This window comes from Octopus bimaculoides, chromosome 13 (genome assembly GCF_046866305.1).
Source record: "Octopus bimaculoides isolate indiv1 chromosome 13, ASM4686630v1, whole genome shotgun sequence".
Lineage (NCBI taxonomy): Eukaryota > Metazoa > Mollusca > Cephalopoda > Octopoda > Octopodidae > Octopus > Octopus bimaculoides.
In genome coordinates this window covers 50,975,797-50,991,265 of record NC_142940.1, presented here as the reverse complement: position 1 = coordinate 50,991,265, position 15,469 = coordinate 50,975,797, and the positions used below count along the sequence as shown (strand labels likewise).

The 15,469-nt window shown below is 34.2% G+C and overlaps 1 protein-coding gene across 1 annotated transcript in view; it reads right to left on the bottom strand.

Moving 5' to 3' along the window:
- Nucleotides 1-4,384: 4,384 nt before the first annotated feature.
- Nucleotides 4,385-15,469, bottom strand: part of LOC106874320 (ephrin-4) — a 362,025-nt gene continuing 350,940 nt past the window's right edge. Inside the window, exon 6 of the mRNA XM_052972470.2 lies at nt 4,385-15,469. This exon is cut by the window's right edge and continues 11,106 nt beyond it. The gene's annotated coding sequence lies outside the window, so the exon portion shown is untranslated.

The following is a 15,469-nucleotide window of genomic DNA, read 5'->3' as shown; positions in this document are numbered from 1 at the left end:
TATCCGTTACTTTTCGTTCGTTCCCGTTATTTTCCGACAGTTTCCGCTACTTTCAATGAAAACGAGGCTCTAACGAGGCTCTGGAATGAAAACGAGGCAGCGGGTGGAGAGCAAGGCGGTAGCAGCTGGAGAGCAAGGAGGTAGCAGCGGGTGGAGAGATATGTGCCACCCTCGTAAGTGTGCCATAGGGCTCCCCATATGTGCCACCCTCGGAAGTCTGCCATAGGACTCCCCATATGTGCCGCTCAGGATGTGCCACCCTCAGCCCTGGCACACTTACGAGGGTGGCACATCCTAAGCGTCACATATGGGGAGCGGCACACCTCTGAGGGTGGCACATATGGGGAGCACTGTGGCACACTTCCGAGGCTGGCACATGGGGAGCCCTATGGCACACTTACGAGGTTGGCACATATGGGGAGCCCTATGGGACACTTCCGAGGGTGGCACATCCTGAGCGGCACATATGGTGAGCCCTATGGCACACTTACGAGGGTGGCACATATCTCTCCACCCGCTACTACCTCCTTGCTCTCCACCTGCTACCTCCTTGCTCTCCGCCCACTGCTATCTCCTTGCTCGCCACCCGCTGCGTTGTTTTCATTCCAGAGCATCGTTTTCATTGAAAGTAACGGGAAATGTCGGAAAGTAACAGAAAATGTCGGAAGCTAACAGAAAGTGTCGGAAGCTAACAAAATCTGTCGGAAACTGTCGGAAAGTGACGGTAAACAACGAAAACTGTCGGATAGTAACGGAAAATGTCGGAAAGTGACGGAAAACAACGGAAACTGTCGGAAAGTAACGGAAAATGTCGGATACCAACGGAAAATGTCGGAAAGTATCCACCCGCTGCTATCTCCTTGCTCTCCACCCGCTGCTACCTCCTTGCTCTCCACCCGCTGCTACCTCCTTGCTCTCTACCCGCTGCTATCTCCTTGATCTCCAGCCGCTGCTACCTCCTTGCTCTCCACCCGCTGCTACCTCCTTGCTCTCCACCCACTGCTACCTCCTTGCACTCCACCCGCTGCTATCTCCTTGCTCTCCACCCGTTGCTACCTCCTTGCTCTCCACCCACTGCTACCTCCTTGCACTCCACCCGCTGCTATCTCCTTGCTCTCCACCCGTTGCTACCTCCTTGCTCTCCACCCGCTGCTATCTCCTTGCTCCATACCCGCTGCTACCTCCTTGCTCTCCAACTGCTACCGCCTAGCTCTCCACCCGCTGCTATCTCCTTGCTCTCCGCCCGTTGCTATCTCCTTACTCTCCACCTGCTACCGCCTTGCTCTCCACCCCTGCTATCTCCTTGCTCTCCACCCGCTGCTACCTCCTTGCTCTCTACCCACTGCTATCTCCTTGATCTCCACCCGCTGCTATCTCCTTGATCTCCACCCGCTGCTACCTCCTTGCTCTCCACCTGCTACCGCCTTGTTCTCCACTCGCTGCTACCTCCTTGCTCTCCACCCACTGCTACCTCCTTGCACTCCACCCGCTGCTATCTCCTTGCTCTCCACCCGTTGCTACCTCCTTGCTCTCCACCCGCTGATACCTCCCTACTCTCCACGTGCTACCGCCTTGCTCTCCACCCGCTGCTATCTCCTTGCTCTCCATCCGCTGCTACCTCCTTGCTCTCCACCCGCTGCTACCTCCTTGCTCTCCACCCGCTGCCTCGTTTTCATTCCAGAGCCTCGTTTTCATTGAAAGTAACAGAAAATGTCGGAAAGTAACGGAAACTGTCGGAAAATAACGGAAACTAACGGAAACGGAAGGTAACGGAAAGTGACGATAAACAACGGAAAATGTCGGAAACTAACGAAAAGTAACGGAAAGTGACGGAAAACAACGGAAGGTGACGGAAAATGTCGGAAAGTATCCACCCGCTGCTACCTCCTTGCCCTCCACCTGCTACCTCCTTGCTCTCCACCCGCTGCTACCTCCTTGCTCTCCACCTGCTACCGCCTTGCTCTCCACCCGCTGCTATCTCCTTTCTGTTCACCCACTGCTACCTCCTTGCTCTCCACCCGCTGCTACCTCCTTACTCTCCACCTGCTACCGCCTTGCTCTCCACCCGCGGCTATCTCCTTGCTCTCCACCCGCGGCTATCTCCTTGCTCTCCACTCGCTGCTACCTACTTGCTCTCCAACTTCTACTTCCTTGCTCTCCACTCGCTGCTACCTCCTTACTCTCCACCTGCTACCGCCTTGCTCTCCACCCGCTGCTATCTCCTTGCTCTCCACCCGCTGCTACATCCTTGCTCTCCCCCGCTATCTCCTTGCTCTCCGCCCGCTGCTACCTCCTTGTTCTCCACCCACTGCTACCTCCAGAGCCTCGTTTTCAATCCACAGACTCGTTTTCATTCCAGAGCCTCATTTTCATTCCAGAGCATATATATATATCTACTTTATTTAAAAGCAGCAGAAATATAACAAAAGACTGTTACTCAGAGTTTCACGTTCCCGTAACAAAACTGTCCGATGAACGGGAATGTGAAACTCCGAGTAAGTCTTTTGTTATATTTCTGCTACTTTTAAATAAAGCATATTAATCTACCTCTGGTATTTGAGTACTCTTTTTTCCACCTTGTTGCACATTTTGTATGCTTAAAGAGAGGGGGGATAGAAATAGAGAAATAGATACATACTCACACATACATACACAGACGCACATATACATGCATATATGCATGTGTATGTGTGTCACCGTTTTACACCACCAGATGAGTGGTGAGGCAATCAGACATGGATCTCTACATTTTTTCTGCAATCTGCAAGCTATTGAAATTAAAGAGAGATTGCTAGTTCAGAAATTAACAAAAGTGAAAAGACTCAAGTGAATATCAGATACAGTCTGTCAAGGCGCTGCCATCATCCATCAGTGCATGAAGAAGCAACAAATATGGATATTTGTATGCTGTACATCCATCTTCGTTTCCAACAGAGGACTGATGAAAACCTATAAGTAAGGCAGCATTTCAAAACCATATGCTTAACCTGTTGCTAACCTTTATTTGTCTTTTTAATTAGGGATTATATATTCCAACTTTGGCACTGAGAGCGCAGAGATATAAAGCAATTAGTTAATAGGGAATGTCAACATAACATTACAAATTTAGGTTGAATGGTTTCGTGCAAAGATGGCAAGTGTAAGTAATCATTTATATATATATATATATATATGTATATACACATACACACATGATGTTCTTCCATGCAGTTTTTGTTGACCAGTTCCACTCAAAAGACACTGATCAGCTTAGGACTATACGAGAAGAAACCTACTGGCAAGATGGTACTCAAAATCAAATGCTTGCAAAGTGAACTTTGTATCAATAAAGCCATGCCCTATTATATATATATATATATATATATATATATATATATAAGATTTGATTTAGTTTTTCTCAAATGAGAAAAACTTTGGCCAAGATCAAAAAGATAGCAGAAGAAATGACAGATGGTTATGTGCAGACCCTTCTGAAGTTCGAAGTGTTATGCATGTAAACTTTCCTGCAACTATGGTTTTAGGGGTTGTCAGCAATGAACGACATGTGATGCCACCTTACTTCTTTCCACAAGGCCTTAGAGTTAACTTTGCCACCTACATTGAGGTCCTGGAAACAATTGTTAAGCCCTGCATAGACAGTGTATGTAATGGAAGGCCATATGTGTTTCAGTAAGACTGCACTATCACACATGGCTCTAGTAACACAGGAATGGATGGCTGAATATTTTCATGATCACATAACCCCTAACATTTGGCCTCCTAATTTCCCAGATCTCAATCCATTAGACTATTATATGTGGAGCATTGTTGAGAGAGAGGTCAACGAACATGCCCATAATACCAAGAAAGCTGCCATAGTCAGAGTAATGTCCAAAATGAACCAGAACCACTTGATTCGAGCATGTAGATGATTTAGATCTCATATTGAAGCAGTTGTTGAAGCTGAAGGTGGCTTTATTGAATAACATTATAGAAAAGAAGGTTTATTTTTATCCTCTTAGCATTTTTTGATAAATAAAGTTATAAGCTGTTATTAAATACCTGTCTTTTTTATAAACATAAATCTGTCCTCAAATATCTTACGCATTCTGTATATATATATATATATATGTACGAATGTTGAACACCAAGAATGAGTGCTCAACACTGCATTGAGGGATAAAATTTCTTCGTATTAACGCTACCATTGGTTTCCTGTTAAGAAAAATATTTTAATATTGGCTTGAATAATTGTTAAGAGATTAAGATATTTTTATTAACATGAAACCAATGGTAGCCTTGATACACACACACACACACACACACATATAACCTAGTAGCACACATACAACAATGAAAATAGTGATATGAGTAAAACCAAAATTAAAACAAAAAAACACGAAAATAAAACAATATTTTTTTTTATTAATTAAAAAGACAAATAAAACAAAACAAGAATAACTGAACAAACTAAATAATAGTTGCAAGCAAAAATTAAAATGTCAACTTTTGGATTAGAAGATTTTGTTGTTGTTGTGTTGTTGTTTAATCCCGAGTCAGCCCGTGGTCAGAAGTTTTCCAGCAATGACCAATCCGTCTTAATTTTTTTTATATATTTTATTTATAGTGTACTCTGGACTACACTATCCATTACGTCCTTACTTAAGACGGCAGGGGATGGTTTGAGGAAGATGTGGGTGCTATTTCGAGCAGTTCATGTGACCACGATGATGCTCTCTCATTAGCTTGTTATTTTTGTATATTGTGGTTGTTTTGTAGGGTTTTTTTTTTTACAAAGGGAGGGCAAAGTATATTGTATTTTTGTTAGTTGTTTTAGTAGATTTGTTTTTGTTGTAGTTGTTGTTGTTGTTGTTAATATCATTATTAATTAATAATGTTAATTATTATTATTAGGCAACACCAGAAGAAAGAAATAAACAAACAAACAAACAAACAAAAGAAAAAGAAAATAAAATAAAAAATAACAACTTCTTCACAAAAATATCAATAAAAACATGAATAAGATAAAATAAAATTAGTATGAAAAAACAAAAACAATAAAAAAAACACATGTAGTTTGGGTGTGATGTGGAAATGGTTAGGATTTGAAACAGCTTATGTGTATATAAATACACACACACACATACATATCAATATATATATATATGTACATACATAAATACATGCATGCTTTTTATATATGTGTTGTATGTATGTATGTATCTAAGTACTTATACCTTTATATTGTGTGTGTATGTTTCTAAGTACATACACCTTTGCATATGTGTGTGTGTGTGTGTACGTGAGTGTCATATGTGTAAACTATTTCAATTTTACATCATTTGTAAGTAGAAAGAAATACAATATTAATTTTTTTTCTAATTATTTTTTTCACTTTTGGTATAAAAATAATTCCAAAATATTCCCAAATTGTGATGTGGTGGCATGGATGCATAAATAATATACTTGCTTGGCTGACTTCACAGGTAAGGGAGCTGGTATTGGTATATATATATATGTAGATAGAATGATATAGATACATAATTTCTTTCACTAAGGTGTGTGTGTGTGTGGGAAGAACTAGCAGAACAGCGCAGGCTAGGTTAAAATTTACAACTTTAGAAAACTATGTTTGTGTGTGTGTGTACACAAATATGTATACATATATTTTTATACATATATATACACATGTATCAATCAACAAAGCTATATGGTGGTCAAAGTCATTGAAAGTGACATGGCAGCAGTGATATTCAAAGTGAGGCTTTTGGGAGTGAGTGGGAGTGGCGTGAGTGTGAGAGGCAGCAGTAGTAGTAGTAGAGAAATCCTTAGAACACATTCATTTCTTTAAATTAAAGACATGACAATAATTTGAATTCACAGGAAAGAAGTACCAACATTCAAATTACTAAGAAAATTGAAAAATTTAATAATAATCCTCTCTGCTGTAGGTACAAGGCCTGAAATTTTGAGGAAAGGGGTGGGGGGAGTTGATTACATTGCTCCACCCCAGTACATAACTAATATTTATTTTATTGACCCTGGAAAGATGAAAGGCAAAGTCAAACTCAACAGAATTTGAACTCAATATAATAATAATAATAATATCTGTCATAGGTACAAGGCCTAAAATCTGTCAGAAGTTGGGTGTTAGAATATTAAGTCAACCCCAGGACTTGATTAATACTTTAATTTATTGCTCCCTACCTCTGACCACATCCCTGGAAAAGTCAACCCTGTTAAAATACAGCTCCTATCTTTGATAGATATTTTTGTTACAAAAGGAGTATAACTGATTTAAAATATATATGTATGTTTTTTATCAGTTGATTCTCCACACCAATAGAATATAAAGCACAATGCTGACCTCAGCAAGATTTGAACTAAGAGCATAAACTAATTATATTAAAATCTATATAAACTGATACGCATGTGTGTGAGTGTATATGCGTGTTCATATCCGTATATGTGTTTTTTCAATACTTATTTAAATAAGGAAGAGCAGTATCAGTGGGTAAGGGAAGTCAGGAAAGACGGAAATGATCCTTAGATCTGAGACACGGATGAAATACTTGTGAGAGTGTGGACTCTGTTAAAGACACCCTGTAGCCACATGGTGGTGGTGATGGTGATGGTGATGATGGAGGTGGTGGTGGTATGAAAGTGAACCAGCCAACAGCGTGAAAGTCAAATAGGAAATGAAACACATTTTTCTTTAATATTTATTCAGAAATATAGAAAAAAAAAAGAGAAATGAAAAAAAAATAACAGTTTTTGTGAAAGAAACTATTTATTGTTGATCATTTCAGGGGGGCGGGGGAAATAAAAGAGAGAACCAGACAGCTTTAGAACATGGTTTGGAAAATAATAATAATAATAATAAAAATAATGATAATAATAATTTCAGTTTTTATGTATTGCCAACAGACCAGAATGAAAGTAAAGTTGGCATTTGTGTGTGGAAGTGGGATTCTGGATGGGTGGTGGGCAAGGAAAGATAATACACAGCAGGGGTAGGTGGGGAATGGGTGGGCCAAAGGGGTGTTTGTAGCATGGTCAAGTGGAGGAAGGTGAGGCTGAAGTTAGGCAATGGGACAATGACAACAATGTCAACAGTGACATCATCATCAGCACCATCGTTACTAAAGACTGCCAGGAAGGAGGTAAAAAGGTAAGAGATACACCTGTCACATCCCTCAGGTGGTTCACTGATTTTGTTGTTGTTTTATTATACAATAGTAGTAGCAGTAGTTGTAGTAGTAGCAGCAGTTGTACAAGAAATTACATTGTTAATTACATTTACAGATTTACAGAAAAAAATATATATAAACAAAAAAAGAGCTTATTTTATATATTTTTTTAGATTTCATCATGTTGTCCCTCTAATGATCAGATGAAACCAAAAAAAAAAACAAGAGGCAGGGGAGGTAGTCAGATTTGGAGGAGAAAAAAGCAAAATAAACACTGAAATTTTGGACAATATCTATGTGTGTGTTGCTGTATTTCTGTATGTATGTGTGTGTGTGTGTATATATATATATATATATATATATATATATATATATATATATATATTTCTGTGTAAGAAAATAATTATTCTTTTGAATGTACTAAAAACCAAACAGCTCTAGATCTCTCTATTTTAAACAATTGCTATTTCTTCTTCATATTTTTGTTCCTTTAAAGTTTCTTTTCAAAACTATCATCAATGTTTCTAGATTTTCACGGTCTCAACTTCTGGATGAAGTGGCTTATTCTGTCACTTTATTGTAGGCAAAGGCCAATGAGATCCATGGAGACATAACTGATAGAATTTGAAATTTTTACCTGTATATGTGTCACACACTCCACACGCACACATGTATATAAAGTATGACGAGGCGACATTATCAAAACTTTGAAGTCCCAATCAAAATCAATATTAACAAATCTTCACATACAAGGTCATTATTCAGTCAATATTTGTAGTATTTGTAAAATTAGAATCGACTATGTGTGTGTGTGTATGCACATGTATGAATATATATATACATGGCTACATGTGTTTATGTGTGTAAGTGATAACCTGCAGAAATAAAGATGCTACTGCACTGAAGTAACATAATCTACAACTCACATGAAATTATTTGTATTTTAAGTGAATTTTTCGCTTAGAAATAGTAGGAATGGTTCAGCAAGGGAGTAGAGAAAAACCAAAATGATGCCCAACCTCACCAAAAAAAAAAAAAAAAGTGTGGTTAAAAGATTCAATAAATTTTTTAAAATTCTTGGAATGAGTTTTTTTTTTTTCCTATTTTACTTTTGGTTGGTTTGAACCTTTGATGGCTGTATCACTAATAATACGTCAAGATACACTAAAAAATTTTGATATTTAACTGAGTTGAGATGGTTTTAAATTATATAAAAAAATATCATAACTGTATCTATTTGTATGTATATGCAAATATAAACATTCATATCTATAAACATGTATGCATATATATACACACACACATGCATATATATATATGCACATATATATATATATATACACACACACACACATGCATATATATATGCACATATATATATATATATATATATATATATATATATATACACACACACATACAAACACATACATATAAATATATGTATGTATACATTTATCTAAACTGCAGATGTTGATTTACATAATTTTTCAAAAACACACTCCTCTCATATATATATATCTATACACACACACACACACATATAATATGTACACATATATATATAATACACACACACACACACACACATTTCTCTAGAATTAAAAACCTAAAAAGGCCCCACAATTACCTTCAATGCTCTATAGATCCCATACTAGATACAACATCTTTGTCCATAGATTTTTAATTAACCTATTTATTGTTTTAGAAGGGTTAGGGTTAGGGTTAGGGTTAGGGTTAGGGAGATAGGACAGAATGGGGTGATATATTCAAGAAAGTTAAGCTAAAATTATCAAATGAATATATATATATATATATACACACACAATATGCTACTATGAATGAGTCGACTTAACAGTCACAGTAACAATTTATATATATACACACACATACATGTATATGTACATGCACACATGTATATGTACACACACACATATATGTATATATACATATATATATATATATATATATACACACACACATACATACATACCCATGTATGTCTGTACATACACATATACATCTATATGTGTGTATCTATATATTGTTTGCTATCAGACTTAACTTGATAATATTCCCAGCAGTTATAGCCCTCATTAGCAAAATCTATGAAACTAGCAAATTTTAGTGTGAAGGTGAGATGATGGTGGAATGGTGAAGGAAGCATAGAGTTGATTTATGGATCCCAGTATTTTACTGATTCCTAGAATGAAGTACAAAGTTGGCAATGGCAGGATTTGAATTCAAAGCTGAAGGGCCATAAAGTATATTCCACAAAGCGTTTTATCAACCCCCTAATGATTTTTGTCGTCCACCACTCTCCTAATTAATAATGAAAGTAATGATTCTGGGAGAGAATGTTAGTCAGTACCCTTAATCTCTGTACTAAGTATTCTGTTACTTTATTTTATTAACACTGAAAGGACAAAAAGCAAGGTTGACCTCGTCTGGATTTCAAATCAAAACTTAGAGCCAGACGAAACTTCTCAAAGCATTATATCTTTTCTACTCTAGGCACAAAACCCGAAATTTTTGGGGAGGGGGCCAGTTAATTAGATCGACCCCAGTACATAATTGGTACTTAATTTATTGATCCCGAAAGGATGAAAGGCAAAGTCAACCTTGACGGAATTTGAACTCAGAGTGTAAAGACTGATGAAATATCGCTAAGCATTTTGCCTGGCGTGAACTCGCTGCCTTCAAAGCATTATATCTGACATTCTAACAATTCTGCTAATCCATAATATGGACAATAATCAAGATTTCTAAGATGGGCACGAGGTCTCAAAACTTTAAAGAGAAGGAAAGAAGGTTGATTAGATTGACACCTGTACTCGACAGGTACAAATTTTTTTAGTAAATCACCATAGGAGTAAAGATCAAACTGACCCCCTGGGTGGATATTTTTAACTAGGGACATAAAAGAATGCTGCCACATACCATACTACAAAGTATTTTATCTGCTGCTCTACTAAAACTGCCACCAATTCAGAATAACAATAATAATAATAATAATAACATAAGGGAAATAAATAAACATTCTAAAATAGTTTACAATAACATTTCTGTGTATATATGTGTGATCCAAACAAAGTTCTAATTTTCTTGGCTATCTAGTCAATAATTTCATCATTTTTCGGCTTATATTTGCCTCTATATAGGAAGCACTTTTTTTAGTTGGTAGGTTTGCCATTTTTTCTCTTTTTTGTGTATTTTCTTTTGCCTTAAAATTATTATTATATTTATTTACTTATATATTTCACAGACTTTTTTTTTTTTCATTATTAATTTCAATTTATCATTTTTTTTTGCTTACAAAAAAGCAAATATGTAAAAAAAAAAAAAACGTTTTTTTTTTTAAAAATGGAAATGTTTTAAAAGGAGACAAAATTGTCACAAAGATAATTTTGTACATGTGTGTATATTTAAATATAAAATGTATGTGTGTGTGTATGTATGTATGATATAAATATATATATATGTAAATTATGTGTGTATGTGCATGCATATATATATATATATATGTGTGTATATATATATATATATATATATACACACACATACACATATATGAATACATATTTACATGTATAATCCTCAATTTAACATCTACTTTTCCATGTTTGCATGGGTCAGATGGAATTCATTGAGGCAAATTTTCTATGGATGGATGTCCTTCCTATTGCTATCATCTGTTTCCAAGCAAGGTAATATTTGCTCATGGCCAGACACATTTTCATGAAAGATAGGAAACAACACCCCTTATATCACAGTGACACTCATTTACATATATCTCACAATATGAAGTCAAGTCAAGGAGACACAAATACAAATGTACACTCACATATACAAAAAATATATACATGTATATGCATGTGTGTGTCTCCATGTCTTGATATCATGCAAAGTTGTAAACAAGCATCTCTGTCGTTAATTTCCACTCGTTATAAAAATTATGTCTCGCCAGAGAGAAATATTACCTTGCTTGGAAATAGGTGTACAGTGGTGACAGGCAGGACATCTGGCAGTAGAAAATCTGCCTCAGTGAATTCCATTTGTCTCATGCAAGAAATGGAAAAATGGTGAGGATGCATGCATAAATACCTATTATGCATTCATACCTGGCATGTGTATAGATAGGCAAAATACACACAACACACACACATATATATATATACATATACATATATATATATATGCTTACTTATACATATATACATGCATACATACAAAGTGTATTTGTAGGTTGTTTGGAAAAAAAAATTAAATAAACACACACAAAAATGAAACAACAGTAGAAAATTAACGTTAATAAAAGAAAACAGATTATTTTAATTTGGCAAGGTGTTGGTTCTCCTACTTCTTCATTTTCATCTTCTTTGTGTCTTCTTCATATTTATCTATTTGTGTTAATATGTACATGCATACAGTTTGTATGTGTTAGGTAGGGAGATAGATAGGTAGGTAGGTAGGTCGGTAGGATAAAGGGTCAACAGGGCAAAATATGCTTATGGGATGACAATACTTCTTCCAAAGAGGTTTTTATTTTATTTTTGTTTTAAGTGTGTACACAATGTACATACATACATACATACAATCATGCACATGCACACGCACACATGCACACACAATTTAATTATAAACATCCATGGCTCTAAACATTGACAGCAGTAAACTCCTTTTTTTTTTAATTAATTCATTCATAATATTTAATTTTTAATTTGCGCATGTTTTTTTTTTTTCTTTAATGTGCAAATTTAACTTAAACAGCAAAACTAAAACAAACAAAAATGGCTCATATTTTTTTTGTTTCTCAAATTTTGTTTCTTTGTTTTGTTGTTATTTTTTTTTCTCTCCCCAACATGGAGGAAAAAAATATGTGTGAAAAGACAAAGCAAAAAAATAATTATAATAATAAAAAATAAAAAGTAAAATAAACAATAATTATGAAGTTGTTATTTTTTTTTTTCCATGAATATAATACACACATACATCCCATACATACTTGCATATGTACAATATACTTATATGAAAAAAAAATTTTTTAATGAAAATTAACAACAAAAATCCCACGACTATTTACATGTTTTTTTTCCTTGTTTTTTGCTTTTTTGTCATAAAAAAAATCACTATTCTTTTTATTTATTTTTTTTTTTTTGGAAGATTTCCATAGCAAAGATTATTTTTGCTTTCTTAATAACCATGATTTACAAAACACACATACATTCACACATATGTATATACACACATATATATGTATATAAATACATACATATATATATATATATGTACATAAACACATATTTACAGGCATATATACATACTTACACAGATATATATATATATATATGCATATACATACATGTGTGTATATATATTTATATATAAATATATATATATATATATGCATGTGTGTATCCACAACCAACATTAGCAATGCTCCAAAAAAATCTTCCATTCTAATATATTTTACTAAAATGATAAAAAAAAATCTAATAATATAACATACAAGGTTTTGGATTGTTTTTCTGTTTGTTGTATATTGTTGCTGTTGTTGTAATTCATTTATCTTCAACAGTCATGGAAATAAAATACAGCAGAAAGAGTCCCCGATAATAATAACAACAATAATAATACTGTTGAGTTTTTTCTGTTGTGTGGAATTTTGTCACCAAATATGAGTTTAATAATTATTTCTGGTTAATACTTCTAGTTTAATACATCCCCTCCTTTGCCTTTATCAAATACCAATTCCTTATTAATATCTTCTTAATACACTATAAATTTCATTTGTCACAAAGACCTTATTTTGTGTGTAACTGAAAAATTATAAATTATATATATATATATATATATATATATATATATATATGCATTTGTATACATATATACATACATAGATAGATATGGCTGGTCTATGGGGTCAGCCTGGGTTTCATGTCCATAAAACACTTAGCTTTTCTCGGACCCTATGCCTGCTGTAAAGCAAAGTGCTTTATGGACATGAAACCCAGAGTAGCCCCCCAGACTGGCCATATCCATCTTTGTATACTCTACTGCTCTATAATGTAGAGTGTGCTTCTTTTTCAGATTTATGATTTACTGATGATACACATATATGCACACAGTAGGAAAAATTACTTTTAAATATCTATTTATTTATGTTTCAAGCTGATGATTAATTCTTTTGCAACTCAGAGTTTACCTCTTTTTTTTTTATCTTCTTGTAGGTGGCACCAGTGTGCTGGTCCCCTTTGTTTATACATGAAACAACCGAGCAACAACGGAGTTAAACATCCAACTTCAAATAAATAAACGGTACTCAAACTACATACATATTGAGTACTTTAATTTTTGTTCACATTCAAACACAAACACTCACTCACACATATATAAATATAATAGTCTAACATTTCTAGATCTTTTTTTTTTTAATTTACTTTAAATTTATATCTCTTTTAACCATTTTAAATGATTATTATTAACCAAAAAAGCAAAAAAAAAAAAAAAAAAAAAAAAAAAAAGGAAAATGGAAAAGAAAAGACAAATAATTTTGGCAGGAAAGAAATTGCAATTTAATTGTTTTGATATTTGTATACATGTATTTAAATTTTTTGTTTTTGTTTAATATTTGATACTGGAAGGGGTGGTGGTCATCATAGTCACAGTAGAGAACTAGGTATGAAAGGGGATGGGGTAAGATCCATAACAAACAGATTCCTTGTTTTCAGCTCAGCAGTAATTAGTAAAACATAGGCTTACAATTTATGAAATGTTCCTTATTTTCCAATTAATCAAATACATATTTTTATTTTGTTGTTGTTGTGGTGGTGGTGGTGATTTGTAATTTGTAAGAGCTAAAATATTATCAATAGGTTTGATAAGCTATGAATATATGGTGCAGTGATTGGGATAAGGTGCAACCTTTCCTAGTTATCCCATAAAAAACGATTATCATCAACTTTTAACTAACATATAACATCCAATTTCTATGTTATGATTATTATTATTACTGTTATTATTATCATTATTATTATTATTATTATTATATCTAGAACTCATTAAAAATTTTTTTTCCACTTCAACTTGAAGATGTTTTTCAGTGCAATAATAGTTACAGATAAACTCTAGCAATAATTAAAATGTTTTTTTTTCTTGTTTAAAAAAAAAGGGACAAACAAAAAAAAAATACAAAAATTAACAATAATGAAATTTACAAAAAAAAAAAATTGGTAATTAAACTGCACCTTAACTCTTTGGAAGGAATGGGTCGAAGAATGATTTTTTTTTTCTCTTTCATTTACAATGCTGAAACTTGAAATAAATTTAAGCTTTGCTGTTTTGTTTGTGTTTGTTTTTTTTATTTCTTTCTTTTTCAAAGACTTTGCATGAGGTAAGAAAGTTTATCAGTTTATCACAATGACAAATAGTGAGAGAAGAAAATTAGATGAAATATGGCAATGACCAAAAAAAAAAAAAAATTAAATTAAAAAATTGGGGGGTGGGGGTTGAGAGGACAGTCTTTTTGCGAAGAAAGCAACAAAAAGAAAAATAGAAAAAAATAAAAAGTTGAAACACTGACAAATTATTTGAAGACCTCCAAAAGTAAAATTAAAATAAATAAAATAGAAATAGAAATGCAAAAAAAATATGCGGTCACAAATGCAGAAAGCTCCCAGATACTTCTACACATCATAACCTAGCCTCACCAAAAGAAAGGAAATGGGGAAAATATGTCCTCCACATAAACTAACCAACCCAGCTATGAGAGTTTCTGTGTATGTAAGTATGTATGTATGGTATATATATATGTGTGTGTGTGTGTGTCTATGAGGAACAACAGATAAAAACTGTGGATTATTTACAAACAGTCTAGGAAAACCTCTAAATTTCTTGTTCTGATCTATATCATATATAAGTTATCACAAAAAATGCCAAGGGTCAGAGTTTTATTTTTGCTTTTTTTTTTTAATTATAGATCAGATTGGAGTTAGGTACATTAGCCTATAATGAGAAGTAAGCACTAATGAACTGAATACAATCATTAATGGCATAGTTTTTGTGGGGTGTTTTTTTATTATTATTATTTTTTGCAGACAAATATTCTCTATTGAATTACAATGGACTTTTTATTTGACTGCAATTAGATCTTGTAAAGTAAAGGCAATTTCTGACTCAGTCCATTTTTTTTTTTAACCAAGTGAAAGAAATCCCTCAGGCTTTTTGTCCATCACTCTAACAAGTCATCATATCAACCGCTTTAATAACGGTTTCTAATTTAGGCAAAAAGGCCAGCAATT